Here is a 21,913-nt window from a genome sequence, read left to right on the forward strand (position 1 = left end):
CACATTTAAATACTGCCTTAGAGCGTTCCTATATAGTGTCCCTCCTTTTGTTTTTCTCATTAGTTGTACAGATCCTTCTTACTTTTCCAAAGTCCTTTATTCTTGTTACAAAAAGGTATGAACCATTGAAAATAATCCCACCCACACAATTAGCACAAACTATTTTTAGTTAACTACTGTAGCAAAGGAACCATAAGAAACATGTGCTCCTTATCTTCAGCAGTTAGTAATGCTGCTTTTCTCCCACTCAGCTAGTTTGATGCAATTGTAGATGGTGTGTAATCACTGGATTGTGCCCTCTTCCATAGTCACTGAGTATCTAAGCAATCACATAGTTGTGGGTCTGTGAATCCTAGGGTAGGGCTTCATGGTGTAATAGTACTGGTTTAAACAAAAGACAGCTTCTGCAAAATAATTAAATGTTCTCATGCCACAGACAAGATACAAATTGAACCTTTTAGTATTGTTTTGTTTTAAAGTTTAAACAAGTGGCTAATGAGCTTTTCTTTTTCTTCACAGTTTCTTTTTTAAGAAGGATCCTCGCCACATCATATTATATTACTTCCCCTTCTAACAGATGGCTTTGACCAAGCAGCTTTAAGGACTAGTACTTCATCCAAATAAGACAGAAATCTAGGGATTCAGAAAATTTCACTTCACCCAAGCTAATTGCATTGGCCAATGTGCGTGGGTCAATTTGCAGAATGTAGAGAAGTTCTGATACACAGACATGGTATAACGGCAATGTGGAAGATCTCATTAGCAGCCCATTAACATGTCTCTGAATCAAGCATTAACTATCAGACCTGACCATGCTTGTGTTCTTCATAGTGGCTCATGCATCATGTTAGCAAAGGCATCCTGCCAACATATACATATGCCCACACACAAGCACCCCCATGCTCATTCACACTCATGGAAATGCTCACCTATGCACATGCATGCACATTCCAACACACTCACATCCAGGCTCCATCTCTTGTCTATCATACTGTAACAACCCAATCCAACAAAGAAACACACACACACACACACACACACACACACACACACACACCAATTAATCCCTACCTAACCACCCAGTTACACATGCAGACACATAAACAAACACTTATTGACTCATTCATACCCTTAAAGACAGACACGTCCACACACACACACACATATATATATATATATATATATATATATATATATATATATATATATATATCTACATACACACACACACACACACACACACAAACACACAGACAGACTGATACAAACACCCACGCCTTTGGCTTCACTGGACCTAACAGGAGTGTGAGTATGTTGATAGGAGTAAATGGGTGGCCAGTGTCTTCTGAAGACATTAATTTTCCTTCTAAAGTAAAAGTTTACTTGACTGCATAATTCTCTGAATTACATGGATGACAGAGTTGAGAACAGTAGACTTTTCTGTGGGCTAGCACAAGGCTAATTAGCCCTAAACACTCCTCTGGACTGCTGTATTAGCATTCACCTTCACTGCTAAGACAGCTTTCTGCACTAATGACCCCATGAGGGGAAAATCACAGTGACAGAGGACACAGGTAACCTGTAAATGGTTCATCTTCCAGGCCCATGCTTACACTTATCAAGGGTATCAGAACTTGTCATTGATTTGGGTTGCATGTTTTGGCTTTCGAAGGCCCTTGTGGTCATGAGCCTAGTAAACACCTATGAACCTATTTATTTGGATTCTACATGGCTATATCCGAGTGTTAAAAATGTGTTTCTTGAAGAAATATAACTTGGTTTATTAGTATTAAGATATTTGCAGCAGGTTTGCCATTTTCTTTGAATTGTTTATCCCATTAATATTTACGGATAATAAAGTTAATTCCATAATTACAATAAATAGTTTTAATAAAGTAAAACTTTATGCATGCATATATAGTAAGGAATAATATAACATTCCCCAAGATATTTTGACATTATATAGAAAATCATTCCAGGCAAGACTAAGTAGTCCTACCTAGCAGCATGCTCCAGTTTTGTACCTCTCCCAGTCCTACAGAAAAGTAGCCCACAGTAGACAAACAGCTGATAATTCCTGAACGGAACACTATCCCCTGCCAGTCTCTTTCTGCGGATGGGTACTGCAAACCAGGGTCTTTGGAAACACCTGACCCTCTGTACAACTTCAAAATAATTTTTGTACCTCTCCCAGTCCTACAGAAAAGTAGTCCACAGTAGACAAATAGGTGTTAATTCCTGAACGGAACACTATCCCCTGGCAATCTCTTTCTGTGGACGGGTACTGGAAACCAGGGTCTTTGGAAACACCTGACCCTCTGTATCACTTCAAAAGAATTGTTTGTGTCTTTCCTTGTGAAATATAAACTTTTTTCTGCACCAATCCTCTTGTACGGTATTGTAGGTTTTTTGTATTGGAGCATGTCGCTACAAGGGACCCACCTATACTTTCTCCCTGCCATTCCCCTGCCATTTTCTTTCTCCTCTTTTATATTTGCCCCATCTAAGGCACTGACCACCACATTTATTCTGAAGCATTTGCCCCACTTAGGCATATGTTTTTGAGAAGACCATGCACAAGTACATCTAACCCACCTTTCTGCCATCACCCCACTGTGCCTCCATGTTTCCTGCCCCTCTGTAGCATCCCTCAACTCTTAGTCATTGTCTGTCCCATTACACTTTTAATATTTGTCAAAACTCTTACCAGCAGACTTTCTTTTTCTTTGGTACAAACCTTTTTGTAGTTACTTGTTTACCCTCTAAGCACTTTTTCTCTCAGATTAGATTTGCTTGGAGATAGTTTTTCTTTTCTCTCCTCATCTCTGCAGGCCAATGCAACCTGGTCCGGGCTCACTTTGCTCCCTTACCCTACATCCATTCCCACCCACCCCCGTATCAATTACATTTATAGTTAGAGACCACTCCCCCAACACAACTCACTCCCAATTAACCAATCAAACCTCACCAATCATATCCCACACTTGAATACTCCACCACACCCCTACTCACCACCTGACTAGTATAGCTACTGATATCACGCCTTCACCAAGCAAACTAACTCAACAGAATGTCCTATTCATATCACACCCAGCTACTAAAAGTATTATGTTCCTCATTAGCTATCTTCTCCTCCTACTGTTGATTCCTTCCTCCTACCACACTCAACTTAATATCACCTCCCCACCACCATGGCAAACTGAATCCACAACCAATCCTAGAAAAGAAGGACATTACCCTATATCACCCTGCTACGTCACCTCCACCCAATCTTTTTCCACCATGTATAATACTCTTAAATATAAAACTAGCCCTCCACCCTCCCAGAAACAAACTAAGATATTACACAAACTAAACAAACTCTATCTATACGTACGCCAAAAACTAACTTTCTGTGGGGACATCCACCCTAATCCAGGACCCAACAAATCTAACCATAGTACCTTTGAACAACTAAATCCTCTATATCTATGACCATCCTTATCTCTCCTCCTTTTAAACATTAATGTTAGAAGTATTCTTAATAAAACCTAGGACCTCCATGCCCTACTAACTCTATACAAGCCAGAAGTCGTTGTGCTAACAGAAACTTGGCTCAAACCTGAACACCACGATAATGAAATTACTACTCCTGGGTAGAATATTATATGTAGGGACAGACCAGGTAAAAAAGGAGGTGGTGTTGCAATACTATTCCAAAACCACCTCACCAATGAACAATTTGAGTGCAATTCCCAAGAAGTAAAAGACATAGAACTAATTCTAGCCAAATTGAAAGTTAACTCCAACAAACAAATAATTATTGCAGGTAGATATATCCCACCAGGTAATAATACCATCATACTGGAAAGCCTACTAAACTGGATGTCATCCGCCCTTCCACAAGAAACCATACCATTAGGAGACGTTAACATTGACTGGTCTGACTGTTCCAGCCAAAATCCCACCACCCATATTAACCTCCATGAGTTTAACCAAGTCATAACTGCCCACACAAGAACTGATAAAACCTCCAAATGCCAGTCCATCTTAGACTTGATTCTGCTATCAGACCCGGCATTGGCTCAACAATCAGGCTGTCTTCCTGACAGTGTGAGTGACCATCAAGTGACCTACTTAATTAGGATTCGATCCCACCACAATAAACAACCCATCCTCAGAGCAGTATGTAATAAAAAGAACTTCAGAGCTAATTAACTAATCAACTCACTAAAATGCTGCAAATGGACTCCCTTAAAACAACTACCTCTAGATGATGCCGTGCAGTACTTCAACTCAACCTTCCTTGAAATCCTAAACTGCCATGTGCCCCCCAGAACCATTAGAATCAAAGCTAACTATGCCCCATGGCTAGCAAAAGATACTAAAACCATAATGAAAGAAAGGGATAAAGCTTGGATGCAATTCCACAAATAAAAAAACACCACCTTGAGACAGATTTATCTTGACCTTCACAACAAAGCTAAAAAACTAATAAAATGTGACAAAACTAATTACCATATAACCATACAAGAAAAATATGCCCATAACCCTCAAGAATTCTGGGCCACTGTAAATACTTTATTGCACCCAGTTCAATCAACCACTCCTACCCCTGTATTACCAAACAACCATGACAATATCCCCACCCAATTTAACAAATTCTTTACTGAAACAGTTCAAGCCTTAGCCAACACTCAGAATACTGCTAGTAGCCCCTTACCTACAGAAACCCCTCCCCACTTCAGTACAACAAACAACTCCAGTTTTTCCCTGGACCCAGTCCCCACTAATGCAATTATGAAACTCCTCAAAAAATTAAAACTGACCGCTCTAGCAGCTGACAATCTACCTGCAGACTTCCTTCAAATAACAGCTGAAGCTCTAGCCTATCCAGTTTCCATTCTTATAAATAGGTCAATATCAGAATGTAAAGTACCTCACTCCTGGAAAACATCACATATTATACCACTACACAAAGGGCTAAGTCCCTTGAGCTTACCAAATACTGCCTTATTGCAGTCCTATCACCTCTATGTGAAATATTAGAGAGAGTAGTTCATTCCCAACTGATGCAGTACCTCCTTAAGAATGATCTGCTATCCACATCCCAGCATGGCTTCTGTCCCTCCCATAGCACTACTACAGCACTACTCTCCTTTACCAACGTTGTCAACCACCATAGAAATAATGGACTATTTGTATCCTCAATATTTTTAGTCTTATCAAAAGCCTTTGATATGGTGAATCATAGTATGCTTCTAGAAACTCTACCTTCCATTAACATAAGCTCCTCCACCATATCCTGGTTCAATAACTACTTATCAATCCATCAGCAGGCTGTTCTATGGCAAGAACAACTGTCCCCCTTACTACCTGTAGGCATAGGTGTCCCACAAGGGTCCATACTGGGCCTTTGCTATTCTCACTGTTTACTAACCAGATAGTTTCATCCTCACTCTCATTAGTGCAATATGCAGATGATGCCACTATTATATGTGCCTTCCCCACCCTACATGAGCTAAAAAACATAACCTAGAAAAACTTTTCCTTAGCAGAAGTATGGTTCACTAACATAAAACTAATTCTCAATCCCAAAAAAAACAAACTCATTCTCTTTAGCCCTGGTAGATCTCCTCCACTAAATAATGATTTTACCATAACATCTAAAGATAACATACAAATCACCACAACAACACACACAAAACTATTAGGTGTTGAAATTAATAATCAAAAATTTGACATACACATAGCCCAAACAGTTAAGAAAGTTAGCAAAAAGCTCAGTCTCCTATACAAGAACAGACAGTTCATCACTAAACCTACCAAAGCCACCTTAGCAAGGACTCGCCTCTTATCCATTTTCCTTTATGCCTCCCCTATCTTAACTAACCTTTGCCACACTTAACTAAGCAAAATGGAATCCTGCTACAACCAGATTGCCAAGTTTACTACCGATGTGTCTCATAGATCCCATCACTGTCTAGCCCTCAAGCAACTTAACCGGCTTGAGTTACCCCAACTACTCCTACTTAACCAACTCTCAATAGCATACAAGCTCTACTACTTTCCCAACAAAACCCCTGCACTTCAGAATTTAATTCACCCCTACACCACCACTAGAACCTTAAGATCCAGTTCCTCAGAACCACATAAATATCATCAAACATAAAAATGATTCTGGTAAATCTCTTTCTGCCTGCTGCATTGCCAGAACCTGGAATTCACTTCCAAGCCACTTAACTTCCACCTCCTCTACTTCACAATTTAAAAAACTTCTCAAAACCCACTACATTAATAACTAGCATTGCTCCCAGGCTAGGCCATACCACTGCACTGTTGCTAGGATTCTGCTAAGGATCAAAAGGTTGCTCCCCAAGTCCCACTTGTAAAAATATTTACATGGGTATTAGCTTACTACCAGAAATTTAGACATTAATCTCTGCTATCTATACTCAAACATTTTCTTAACGTGTATGGCTCTGTTTTCTTCTTGGGTACTATTTCTGTCTCCTTGGAACTGTAGTGGTGTTGGGAGCTTTTCTCCCTAGGCCTACCTATGCTCAATTGTAATGTATTTTTAACATGTATTGTACTGTTTCCTTACATGAGACTGTTTTATCTCCTTTAACTGCATTAATGTTTGGAGCTTTTCTCCCCGAGCCTCCGCTGATAATGGACCTGTGTCCAGTCGGACTTTCCTGGTAAACAAATGTAAAATAAAAGTAAATGGATGAAGGAATCTTAAAAAAAATAATTAAAAAAAAAAGTAATCTCCGTAGTATCCCCGAATTCTCAAACAACCTAGTAAACAAGTATAGTGGGTCCAAAAACAAAACGGTGTAAGAATCTTCTCTCTGTGGAAGATTTTTAGTCCATATATCTCTAGTTAATCACTGTATATTAATCAGATCAGACAATAGTAGTAGATGTAGCAAACTTACACTCATCTTAAGTAAAAAAAAAAATAATAAAAAATATATAATTTTAAATATTGTACAGAATTACTAAGCATTCAAAAGTAATCCAAGCAAGGCAGGCAGTCTGTTTCCAGTCAAAAATTGTTTATTAAGTACACAGACAAGCAATCCAAGTAAAACAAAAATAGCAAAGCAATAGTTTCCTCACAAGCTTTCTAAATATATATATATATACTTTTTATCAGGCAAGGGAGTGGTTTATTGCTGGTCCTACCCTACTTAGTAACTGTCATAATAATATAACCCTTATGTACTTCAAATAAAATTTATAATGATGTGGTACCTCTCATTATCCAGATTAAGTCTGTGATTTTATCCAAGACAATATGCTACATGGCTGGAAATATATCAACCTTAGTTCATTTGGCAATCAATATACATATATATATATATATATATATATATATATATATATATATATATATATATATACACTTTGCATGTAAAAAATCAATGGTAAAAATCATATTTTATTTTCATAACCTATTGTTGACAAAGATCATTTTCATTCTTCTAGGCTTCTTCATGTCTGTGTACAAGAACCCTAAAAACTATCTATAAAATATTATTGTATAATTAGTTAGTATTGTTATTACACATCATTTTGAATAAAGTGGAAAAAAGAGAACAAGAAAATGAAAAAATAAGAAAAAATGTATGATAATGGTAACAAAATATACACTTAAATTAAAACTGATTTAAGATGGTATTTAAAACCAACTAGTAGAATAAAATAAAATTAGTCATGTAAACAATGTGGCAATTTTCTAAGTTCCAGTACACTTTTAATTGAACAGTAGAGACTGCCCCCCCCCCAACATGTCATTCCCCACCATCCCAATCCCCTCTGGCTATCAGCACTCAGCAGAAGCCTTTGACATCGCAGAAGGATCAGGACAGGAACATAAGCCACAGAGGCAACCAGAACTGACCGAGTTCTACAGGACTACGAGGACAACCGGAACCACAGACAATCCACCTTCTGGAAGCAGCAGCTCCTTCACAGAGACCAGTTTCTTCAGGAAGACCAATATCGACAGCACAGACATTAACCACCACACCAATACCAATGTCAGCATCAGTACCAGAAGAAGAACGACCACCACCAGAGCCCCAGAGCTTGTCCATCTTACCAGGTCCCCCCTACCACAACGAGGAATACTACTACAACCCACAGAGATTCCAGAAAGCAGAGGAGGAATTCCAGAGGTCTCAGACTCTGTCCATGAACCCCCAAGGAGACAGGAGAACCAAACAGTGGACAGGGGTGAGGGAAATACAATACCTGGGCAAACCAGACGGAAACCCTGCATACGACCCAGGTCCCAGGCTCAGATGGAAGGACCAGCCACAATAATGGGCACAATAACAACAATAACAGGTGCTCCACTTATCTGGAACCACTCTTTTAAAGCACTGACGTAAGATGAAAAAGGTGTGTTGTCCAAAGGACTTACTTTTGTACCAAGCTGCAAGAGTGAGATTGCTAAGGTACTGATAGAGCTTAAAATTTCTGTAAGGAAGCTCAACTTAAGGGTAAATTTTCATGGCAAAATGAATGACATTGAAAATAAGCCTATTGATGAAACTATAAAAAGGCCTAGCAGCTATTGTCCACCAGTACATCAAACATTAGCTGCTTTCGAAGTGAAATGTGAGATGGATATCAGGAAACTGCTTAAAAAACCTCCTAAGAAAAAAACTTTATAACTTAACACAGGGAGAAAGAAAAGCATTGCTTGAGCTAGGCAATGATAAATCCAGGCGTGTAATGAAGGCAGCCAAGGGAGGAGGTATACTTTTGACTGATACCACTAGCTACAACCAAAAGATAGAGAACATGCTGGAGGATAACAGATTTAATGAGTTATTTACCATGGATGACATGAAAAGAGCATATGATTTATGGAACACTTATCTGTTTTTATTTATTTACTTTACATTTATTTACTGGGATGATCCAACTGGATATATGTCCATTTTCAGTGGAGGCCCAGGGAAAAAAGCTCCAAGTTAGTAGATTACATTGCATTAGTAACATTTACAAATTAACATGGTTGACAGTCTTCAGTAAGGTTACAAACATTTATCGAACATGGTAGGCAACTGAGAGTTTCACACAGGCTTTTACACAGATAAGGACTTTATCCTGTAACGAGCTCTAGATATGCCACAAAGCAAAGTCATATACATTTTGGAGTCAAATGACAGATTTAATTAGGCAATATATCCAAAACCAGGGGGGTGGTTGTTAGGTTTTGAACAGGGACATTGGCAGTGCATTTGAAAGTGTAGTTTGAGGCTTTTTTTGAACTGGGTTAGAGAGGGCTGGAGAGTAAGTTCAGCAGGTAGAGAGTTCCACGTTTTGCCTACAGAGCTAGCAAATAGAGAGTCACCAGTCACACTTATGCTTTTGGTTGTTTGAACCAACAGTTTGTCAGCAGAGCACAGTGACCTCAGGTTGCTGTAGGGATTAATGATCTTGTTTAGTGCTGTTGTCTTATTGGGATGGTTTAGAACTGTGGGCTGTTATAAGTCGGTTGTATTGGAGAAGACTAGTCCATTCAAGCCAACCTAGTTGAGTTAAGTTGATAAAGTCGTGGGTCCTAAAGGTTGGAACAGCTTGCAAGTTTGCTAAGAGTGGTTTTATTCAAGTTAGTGAAAAGTGGGGAGGCATAGAGAAGGGTAGACAGTAAGTGGGAGGGAGCGACAGAAGTTCTTGCAAATTGAGAGAGGAAAGGTTTGATCCTATAGAGGGAGCCCAGTTTTTTGTTGATGGATTTGATGGTTTGATTGACATGGGTGTCATATTTTAGGGTATTGTCGAATGTGACCCCTGGGAGTTTGGTGTGAACATCTGGGGATATAAGTGTGCCATTACTGGATCTTATGGCAAAGAATAGTGAAGAGGACTTGCAGGTGAGGAAAAATTAGCAGCTTAGTTTTTCTGGGGTCTAAAATAAGCTGATGTTTTGCGAAACATTTTTCAACATCATTGAAAGTATTCTGGGTTAGAGTCATCAGCTCAGTTGAGGAGGAGGCTGCACAGATTAAAGTGGAGTCCATATATTGGATGCAGGTGGCCTTGGGAGTGATCGTGGGTAGGTCATTTATAAAGACTGAGAAGAGAGGTGGTCCTAGTATGGATCCTTGAGGGACTCCTAGTGTGATGGGTAGATGAGTGGATAGTGTATTCTGCCATAATATGGCTTGCTGTCTGCCAGACAGATAAGACTGGAACCATTTAATCACACAGTTGTTTAATAACAGTTTCTGCAGGGTATGGATAAGTAGTTAGTGGTTGACCATATCAAAGGCCTTAGAGAGATCTAGGAAGAGAGATGAGGTAAGTTTGTTATTGTTTTGGTTGAGGTTAATGGAGTTATTGAAGGATAGGAGGGCTGAGGTGGTGCTGTGGTGTGGCCTAAAGCCATGCTGAGAGTTGGCCAGTAGTTTATTCTGGGTGAGATAGTGCATTAATTGGTTATGGACGCATTTTTCCATTATTTTGGCCAGTGGTGATAGTATGGCTATTGGTCTGTAGTTTGAGAGGTCTAAAGAGTTCCCTCCTTTATGGAGAGGAATAACATGGGAAACTTTCCAGACAGAGGGGATGGTGGCTTCAGACAAGGTTTGGTTTATAATAGAAAAAGGGTATGCAATGGCATCTACCTCCTTCTGTAGATATTCTGGTGGGAGGCGATCAGTTGCTAGGTTAGTGGGTTTTAGTTTGTTAATTAGAGATCTGATGGTTGATGTAGATACAAGCTGGAAGTTAAAGGAGAGTGGGTTAGTGGTCAAGGAGGAATCCAGATTGGGGCCAATGGAAGCCAGTTGGCTAGCTAGTGATTGGATGGTCTTAGTGAAGAAACTGTTAGACATTTGCAGTTTTCTCTAGAGATTGTGGGTTACAAGCTGATGGGGTGGGAGTGGTGGATTGTCCGGGGTGGAGCAGTTTGTTTACTCCTGCCCAAAACTTTTGAGGTTTGTTCTGATGTTTTTGTTGAAGTTTTTTTTCATCTAACAATATGGCTTTCTTAGTATCATTCCTTAGCTGCCGGAATTTAATATGGTCATGTAGGTCTTTTGAGGTACGTCATTCGTCCAATGCTTTATTTCTTGCTATGATTTTGGTTTTGGTTATTTTAGAGAGCCAGGGGGCAGTTTTAGTTTTGCCTCTAAGGGTGCGGACAGGAGCATGGGAATCTAGAATGGTAAGGAATTTAGAATTAAAATAGGCTACAGCATCATTCAGTGGAAGATCTTTTAGGATGGCCCATGTGCATGCTTTGAGTTTGTTCTGAAAATCAGTGGTGTTGAAGTTCGCTATTTCTAATAGATTTATAGAGAATTTGGTGGTGGTTATCTACTTTATGCTTGATGATGTAAGTGGTCACTTATATCATCTGGGAGGGTACCAGTGTTGTACAGGTCTGGGTGATTGTTGATAAGAATCCAGTCCTTTATTATGAGAAGAAAAACTTATTACTGAAAATCTTTATAATTATTTATGGAGCCCATGCCCACATTTACCTTACTTTTTTGGAATACCAAAGCCACACAAGAACAGAGAAGACCCACCTTATAGACCAGTGGTAGCAAGTGGAGGTTCCCTTACTGAAGCCACAGCCATTTACATTGATTACTTGCTGAAAACTTTAGCAGAAAAGAATAAGTCATACATAAGAGATTCAATGGATTTTTTGAGGAAAATAAAAAACATTACAGTGGAAGCTGACAGTATTTTATTAACTATTGATATGAAATCCTTGTACACAGTGCTCCCTCACAATTACTGTATAACAGCAGCTGTGGAGTCTTTTAAGAAACATAATCAAGGCACACAGGCACAACTGCAAAAGTTAAGCATGCTCATTAATCTTGTACTTAACTTCAATTTCTTTGCTTTCAATGGCAAAGTTCAAATGACAAATTCACCACCGTAACAGGAACAGGCAAGCAAAAACTGAGGGTAATGCTAGTCAATGCTAGAAGTCAAAATCTCAAAATGCACTCACTCAAGGCACTCCTTAAAATAGAGAACATCAATATCAGTGCAGCGACTGAGACCTGGTTCAAGGCTCTAGAGAGCACCCCTGCATTACCAGGCTATAACTCATACCACACTTTTTGGCCATTTAACCTGGACCAGAACACTAAAGGCGGATATCTGTCCATAGTCATTAAGGATATCCACACCTCCAGCTAATTACGCAGCATAATGCATTCGAGGTTATCCAAGTGCAACTAATTCTGGGCAAAACTGCAAACCAATTTGTAGCTTGCTACATATACCCCACCATGCCACAGGATTCACACTCCTCTTTTCTTGATATACTGGAAAATATTAGGGTTCAACCAAACACCCTAATAATGGATGATTTCAACTACCCCACCATTAACTGGGAAAACTACTCATTTACCAACTCCTTCACTCAACGCTTTCTGGAATTCATAAATTCCAATGCTATGGATCAACTTATCCACACCCCCACCAGGAGCAACAATATCCTAGACCTAGTCATTACCAACATGAGTGACCGGTGTTCCACACCTGAAATCATCTTCTTGTTGGTCAGATCCGACCATAAGCTAATCACCCTAGATATCCGCATCCCACCCTCACCCACCATTAAGGAAACCACAGTAAAAAAATTCTCCAAAGCCAACTTCATTATTCTTAAGACAGAAGTGGCAAACTTCATGGCACCCATGCAGATGGACAATACAGTTACTACTGCTGAATCCTACACAAATGCACTCTATAAGCACTTATAAGAGTTCATGAATCGTGCTATCCCAAACAGAACCAAGATGCTATCCTGCAAAAAAAAGAAGCCAATATAGTGGGCCCTTGCCATAAACAAACTCTAAAACAGAAGGGAGGAACTGTTGCAAAAGAGAGTAAAATCCCATGAGTGGAGGAGCTCCCTGGTAAGCCTCAGTAAGAAGTTGAGATCCTTTATAAGATCTTCCAAAGCTAGCTATGAAAACAAAATCGCCACTGATTCTAAGGGCAACCACAAAGCATTCTTTAACTATGTCAAGAATCTCAATGGCAACACCCAGATCTGTTCTGAGTTGCAGCACAATGGCACAAAAATTACAGAACCAACCGATATTGCCAACATCCTGGCAGATAAGTTCAGTGCTAACTTTAACCCCCTCTTACCCCCTAAAGGGCCCATATCTATACAGGAAGAATGCAGAGTCCCTGTAATCACATCTATGCAGGTAAAAGCTGCACTCTCTAAAACCAAAAATACAGCATCCATGGGACCAGACAACATCCCAGGCTGCGTTTAACATGAACTTCAGAACGAATTGGCTCCCCACCTAGGCACCACCATATTCTCACGTCAGGCTTTGTGCCCACTGAATGGTGCACAGTAACAGTTATGCCACTCCACAAGGGGGGAGCCACCAGTGATCCTGGGAACTATCGCCCTATTAGCCTGATGAGCCTGGTCTGCAAGCCCATGGAACTCATAAACAAAGACATTGGTAACCTCCAAACTCTGGACCCCACCCAGTTCAGGTTTGTGAAAGGCAGATCATTCCATCTGAACCTGATCAACTTCTTTGAGCCAGTCAGCAAAGCTGTAGACTAAGGGTAAGGAGGTTCATACAGCCTATCTTGACCTCATCAAGGCTTTTGACACCATCCCCCATTCTGGAATTATAGCTAAACTCACTAAACTAGTTCTAAATCCCTACTTCACAAGATGTGTTGCCAACTGGCTCACTGACGGAATCCATACTGTAAATGTTGCAGACTCCAAATCTGACTTCAAACCCGTGACAAGTGGAGTACCACAGGGTTCAGTCCTGGGATCTCTCCTGTTTGGTGTCTACTTCTCTGAAGTACAGGCTAACACAGAAGGTCTCTGGCTAATGAAGTTCACAGATGACTGCAAACTAGGAGCCATAGTCGAGTCCCAAATGATGTGGACATCCTACAGAAGGGCCTCACTGAGACAGATGCCTGGTGTCAGAGGCATGGCCTCAAGCTCAATGCCAAAAAGTGCATTGTCATCCCCTTTGGTAAAAAACTCTGTACCCATGAACTACCACATAAACGGCAGTTTACTTAATGCCGAATGTGTGATAAGAGTCCTTAGACCCAGGTGGACAGTAGTCTCTACTTTGTTAATCACATCGTCACAGTAATCAGGAAATCCTTCTATGTGACGCACCTCATCACAAAAGGGTTCTCATCCAGGAAAAAAGAGGTCATTGTTCCCGTCTACTCGGCACTCATTAGACCCATTATAGAGTACAACACCCCTTTTGGAATGTACCTCACAAGACATCTGCAGCAGCTGGAAAGGCCACAGAAGTACAAAGAGGATTACTGGCCTTAAACAGATGCCCTACACTGACCATCTCAAAAAAACTCCAGCTTTACACTGTAGCATATCGCCTACTCCGAGGAGATCTCTGCCTAACATATAAAGCTATGTCAAACCCAGAGCTGTTGGGCATGCTACACCTAAAGCAATCCCAATCACTCCGAGTTACACGCTTTAGGGACCTAAACCTTGTCACCACAATAAACAGGACATGCTGGAGGGATAGATTCCTGACCCAGAGACTTCCTATACTCTGGAACAAGCTACCCATCTATGTCAAGCAAAGTTCCTCATTAGAACTCTTCAAGAAAAGTCTTGATGAGTGGATAGGAAATAAGAAATACACTCAGGGAATCACTTCTGTGGCTCTGCTCAACAGGGGCACATGAAATTAACTTTCTTGGGTGGAATAAGTCAGGGAATCTTGTTGGCTAGGCTTACTTATGCCCTTGGGCTGATAGCCAAGTACCTACCTATGAACACTACAAACAAAAAACTGGTGTAGCAATGGGGGCTGCCATGGCTCCCAGCATAGATAATGTAGCCCTGGGCAAGTAGGAGGAGGACTTTGTGTTAAACAACACAGACTGCATGCAGCATATGACATGCTATTGTAATTTTATTGACAACATCTTTATTGTGTGGGAAGGTGACACCTTGCAGCTTGGAGATTTTATCACTTACCTCAATCAAACAACCCCCTTCCTGAAGTCTACCCCTTTCCATAGCTATACTTCAACCACTTTCTTAGATATGCAGATTTCCAAGGACACCAACAATAACAGAATCACCACTGATCTATTCAGAAAAACCAACGAGGGTCAACTTATTACCCCACAGTAAAAGTCTACATCCTACAAAAACTAAGTATAATGTAGTGAAGTTCCAGGGCTATAGAGTAGCTAGAATTACCACAGAGATGGAACCATTTTTGAGAAACCTGAACAACTTAGAGAATGATTTTCTAATGAGAGGCTATGAAAGTCAGATGTTAAAAAACATACTGGAACCCATTATAGAACTGAAAAGGACTGAAGCACCTTCACTCAACCTTCCCAGTAGGAGAATGTTAAGAAATTCTACAGAGAATAACAAATGCAAAAATGTATCCTGACATACACTTTGGATTATCACAGTATCAAAAATGTTATTGAAGAAAACTGGGCCATTGTCACAGGCAACCCTTTTCTGATTAACATCTTAGGTGAAGCACCATTGTTTGTTTGTTTATAGGAAGGCCAGGAACATTAGAAGTTTTGTTGAATTTAAACCTAGACCATATGAGAGAAACAATAAAAGATGTGAAGCTAATTGTACATTTTGTATGTTTATACAAAAGGTGATAGTTTTATTGCCCTTATTAACGAAAATCATTAAGACTATTGCAGGGGGTGACTGTAACATAAAAGTAATTTACAGGGCACAGTGCAATTAATGTGATGCATTCTATGTGGGGAAGACTGTAAATAAACTTAAGCATAAGATTTCATGTCATCTGTCAGAAATCCGGTCTAGATGTAAAATAATACCCTAGCCAAACACCTTTCTCTTCATAAAAGACACACAGGTTTTAAGTTCCAGGTCCTGGATCTCATAGACATGGGTGACCTTGAAGGAGACATCCTGAATATTCTGGAGAAACATTAACTCATGTGGCAATTAAAGCTGAACTCTTTTAGGAAGCCTGGACTAAACTAATACTGTTCAATTAAAAGTATACTGGAACTTAGAAAATTGCCACATTGTTTACATGACTAATTTTATTTTATTCCACCAGTTGGTTTTAAATACCATGTTAAATCAATTTTAATTTAAGTGTATATTTTGTTTCCATCATCATACATTTTTTTTTTCCATTTTCTTGTTCTCTTTTTTCCACTTTATTCACAATGATGTATAATAACAATACTAATTATACAATAATATTTTTATATTCCTTAGCTAAACAATGGAACTCTCTCCCCACACACCTACGCAAACTACCTAACCATACAAATTTCAAATCTCGGCTACTCTCTCATCTTTCTTCCAGATGGGAATGCCCTTGCCACGCTCCAACTTAACCCCCCCATTCCACCTTGCACTGACTCATCCAACTACCTCTGCTATTACTTCATCCCACCCAAAACAATCCATCCCTTACCAAAAACTAATTTTCTCTCTAATATCCATTGTACTATACTCTCCAGTCTCAATTATATTATTAGCCTCTCCATTAATATTTTCCTAACCTACTAATGGCTAGTAGCTATATATATTGAAATGTTAAACCTACAATTGAGTTTATAACAAAAATATTCACTTAATGTAAATGTTGAAATTTCTGTATTGAATTATGTCTTTTCATTTTTGTAACATTGTGACAAGCCAATTGCAAATATCATGGAGCTTATCTGTAAATGTTTAATTAGCTGTATGAACTATGTCCTTTTGTAACATGTGAAATGTAACTTGCAATTATTGTGGAGCTTTTCTCCCCGAGCCTCCACTGAAAATGGGCTATTCTTGGCCCGGTGGACTTCCCCGGTCATCAAACTTGAATAAACAAATAACATAAATATAGATAGTTTTTAAGGTTCTTGTACACAGACCTAAAGAAGTCTAGAAGGACAAAATTGATCTTTGTTAACAATAGGTTATAAAAATAGAATATGATTTTTATTATTGATTTTTTACATCCAAAGTGTATATGTACATATTTATATATATTCTTTGATTGTCAAATGGACTAAGATTGGTATATTTCCAGCCAGGTAGTATATTGTCTTGGATAAAATCACAGACTTAATAATTTACTTAATATTCTGGTTAAATAAGAGGTACCACATTATTATAAATTTTATTTAAAGTACATAAGGGTTATATTATTATGACAGCTACTAAGTAGGGCAGGACCACCTCGGATGTCACACTGATGGGAGAAGGGATGTGAATTCAACATGTGTACCAATAACACTTTGTTTTACAGCACAATAAACCACTCCCTTGCCTGATAAAAATATACATATATATATTTAGAAAGCTTGTGAGGAAACTGTTGCTTTGTTATTTTTGTTTTATTTGGATCACTTGTCTGTGTATTTAATAAAGGATTTTCTACCAGAAACAGACTGCCTGCTTTGCTTGGATTACTTGCAAATGTTTAGTAATTATGTATAATATTTCAAATTATATATTTTTTATTATTTTTTTGACTTAAGACGAGTTTAAATTTGCTACATCTACTACTATTGTCTGATCTGATTAATATACAGTGATTAACTATATATATATATGGACTGAAAATCTTCCATACAGAGAAGTTTCTTACACTGTTTTGTTTTAATCTTAAAAAAGTTAAATGCAACATAACTAAAATCATGGAACTGTTTAAATTCCTAGTATAGAGTTAAAAGGAACTTACTAGACTTTCTATATCTAATAAGGCTAAAGCAATATACATAGATAAACACATATTAATATCAATGCTACATATCCAAGTATTTGTCATTTGGAGATGTCCTTTTCTTTGCCATTTCACATTCCTTTGTAATTAATTATTAAAAATGTTGTTAACAAATACTCAGTGGGACATGTTCAAAATCCTAAACAGCAGTTGTAAATCCTGCAGTTTAAGAGAACAGATTATATAATTTTATTTTTGCAGTATATATTAAGATAGCTCAGCTTGATACAAGTGATATCTAATATGATATAAATATCTAATCATATTTATTTTATAACATCTTGATGTATAAGTTATAAATTTTCTTGAATAACTTGGGATAATACATGTAAGTAAAAATGGATTAACAAAACTTAGTGTTAATGAACAATTATTTGCAAGAATTAATACAATAATGCAATTTCCAGGATTTAAATATAAATATAAGCAGGTTATCAAATGGATTGTATAATGGTATTTTAAAATAACCACTATAAAGCGTGGACCTTGACATTTACATTAATGCATAACATTTGCTGTAATACGAGATGACAGCATCCATTGTATATTGAAAAATATGTATATGTCATTTAACAAATGTACATAAATTATAAATATCACCACAAAATAATCATAACAGTAAGTCAGATGACTTGCACCTTTTCTCCATTCTCTTGTTTTATATATTCAATAAAACAAAGAAATAGGAATTTTAAAAATAGCAGCTATTTAAAATATAAATAAGAATTTAAGTAGTGTAAATCTGCCTCCAAATGATCTTAAGTGAAAAAGTAACCCTTCGATGTTGCCATCCCTACATTCACATGCACGTTTTCTACTGCTGCTGTCAGTTGGTAAGTATGTAGCATAAAACCAAGTGTGTCATAGAACTATAAATGCATACAGCAAAGTTGTGCTCTTTTAACTACCACACAAAAATTAGGCATGTATGGGATATAACTGTCTGAAATTATTACCAAAAGCATGAAAGTTTCCAACAGCAAACCAAAGTGTAGCTGATCCAACAGAGAATGCACAGTCAGTGGTGGTAATAGCACACGTGCTGTGAAAGCACCCTTGAAGGAAATGCCCCTTTTCTAAGATGCATATTGTAACATCAGTTGATCTGCAGGTTTTAGAGATATCTCCCGCAGCTTTCTTACATTTCAGTTAACCTTTTGTAGCATGGCATGCCACAAAGGCACTTCAGTAGCACTAGCCTTTTGATGTGTTAGCCACCAGCTTATCTGGTCTCTGGCCAGGGTGATGCATAGTGTTTGAGGGACAATTCTATACTACATGGCATTGTTGTGCACTTTTCCACTTCTGCTATATAAGCAACTCTGCGGTTAGGGGAATATTTCCTCCTGGCCTTCAGAAGTAAGCAGTTTCACATCTACCACGGCAATTAAAGTTTGTATATCTGAACCCTGTACAATTTCCTATTAACTTTCTCCTTGCAAACATATGTGAAAATGTCTGTACACACACACACACACACACATATATATATATATATATATATATATGTATATATATATATATATATATATATATATATATATATATATATATATATATATATATATATGTATATATACATATATATATATATATATATATATATATATATATATATATATATATATATATATATATATATATATATATATATATATATATATATATATATATATATATATATATATATATATATATATATATATATATATATATATATATATATATATATATATATATATATATATATATATATAGGGTCTATATTATGTCCTTGAAAGCTATAAACAGTGAATGCTATCTACAGCAAAAATGCCATGCAGCGAAACAAAGTGTAAATAGTGAGATTGCAATACATTAGAGATCGGAAAATTTGCCCTTTCCTCACTGCAGTGCGAACTTGGATTTGGTATCAATAATTATTGGGGGCACAGTCCCCCCACAATAGCAAATTCGAAGCATGGCATTTTCGCTGTAGATAGGATTCGCTGTTTACAGCTTTCGAGGAAATAATATAGCCCCATATATATATATATATATATATATATATATATATATATATGTTGGTATACATAAAATTGGAGCCATAAATACTGTTAATCCACACAAACATTAACAGTCAACTATTGAGCAAAATTCATCTAAACCACATTCAGTCACACATATAAACTTACATTTACTGTTCACTATCATGCAGTCACCAAGTGGTTTTGGGGAGTAAGCTCCCTAGTGTATGAAACTCCATCCTCCACTACCTCCTGCTAATGATATATACTACCTCTGAGATTGCACTACAGTTTAAAAAGGGGTAATCTTGAGCAAAGAAAAAAAAAGCTATATAAATATATTTATATATATATATATATATATATATATATATATATATAAATATATATATATATATATATATATATATATATATATATATATATATATATATATATATACATATATATATATATATACATATATGTACAACAAGCACTAACTCCAGATAAACCAGCTACTAAATCGCAAAGCTGAACCTAGGTATCGGTAAAAACAAAAATCACCATGAAGCAGTAGCGTCAGATTTGAGTGCTTTCGTTCATTAGCTTATTATAAAAATCGAACTTCCTCAGAAATCTAAAACTCTACAATCGTCATGAGAATACAAGTGCTAGGTGAGGGACAGGTAAGGTGGGAGGTGCCTAAGTAGAGGTGGGACTTTACCTGTTCATAACATGTTAGATTGACATATCAAGATGTATTTTGTATATGCACTATTTGAGTGTATGTCACTTTATTTATGTGGAGAATGCTGATTGGATCTAGGGCCTTGCCTCACTATTTAAGCCATGATGAATGTTTGTTAATTATGTCTGATGAAGCAGTGTTCACGCTCACATTTTGTATTAAAGGACTTTGGTTTTATTTCATGTTTAGTGACTTCAACTATTCTTACATCACATTGACTCAGTCCTTTTATGAGTTTTTTTACGAGTTGTTGTTGCTTGGGCTGAGTTATTTGTCATCTGTGATGCAGTTTTTGTTTGCTTGACTTACATTTTATGTTAAGATTGCCATTTAGCCCAGGTTGTGTGTCAGTCTTAAAGGTGATTTGCCATTTGAGTTCCCTAATACGAGCAGCATGTTTGTTTCTCCACTGAAGGGAGACACTTGTTCAAGGACCAAAAAAATGAATATTGCAGAGGGGTGGAATAGGGAGTGATGTTTGGCTAGGGAGTTGGAAGGATTGCCATGGTGAATAGCTTGATAGTGTTCCTTGATCCTATCAATTTGCTGGTAGTCATGCCCATATAGAAGGATTTGCACTGTGAGCAGACCCCTAAGTACGCTACGTTGATACTATCGCAGTTGCAGGTATGCTTGAATGCAATAGGGGTGTTGCTAGAGTCTAACTAAAAACTTAGCTCCTATGAAGATGTAGTTGCACCTGGGAGGTCAGTAGGTTTGTAAAGTTTATGGTTTTCACCAGCTTACAAAAAACACTTTAAGGACTTAGTTCACTTACATAAGAGCTGTAAAGCCTAAAAGGGGAGTTATTGATGGGATATTGACAAATCAAAATATGATTAAGGCTGCAAATCCATGTGATCCCCCTGGTGTCCAGTCAAGAGGAAGAAGGAATGTTTATTCAAAGCAGTGGATTAGAGACGTATAGCATATGACTGCAATCCACAAAATATGGTGAGTGAACAACACAGGGTCTTAAGGGCACTGCTGCATGTCATTTATCCCTCTATTTGAGGATAAAGAGTTGTATTCCCATTTCATTGAATACGTTCACGGTAGTCTTAGGGCTTAGCAGTGGTCTGTCTTATCAGCTTTCCTGACTGCATTATCAGGCATGGGATATCATGGCTTGACCAGAGTTTAGAAAATTCCAATTTGGTAACTTTGGATTTTTGCTTTCTGAAGATGATGTCCTCTTCGCTCCAAGTGACTTTGGTCTTCATCATACACTGAACTGATTCACTGCTGAGTGTAAAGCAGCTCACATGTAAATCAGCAACTAAAAATTTGAAATCTTTCTTTTCTGGTAAATGATACACTGCAGTAAGTGAGAGGAGAGCTGATATCATAGATGCAGGAGTTTAAGTATCTTGGGGTCTATTTAACAAATGATGGTAAAGGGGATGGTAACACCAACCAAC

The sequence above is a fragment of the Protopterus annectens genome, chromosome 15.part0 (genome assembly GCF_019279795.1).
Source record: "Protopterus annectens isolate FY-2018-M chromosome 15.part0, PAN1.0, whole genome shotgun sequence".
In the NCBI taxonomy this organism is placed as follows: Eukaryota; Metazoa; Chordata; order Ceratodontiformes; family Protopteridae; genus Protopterus; species Protopterus annectens.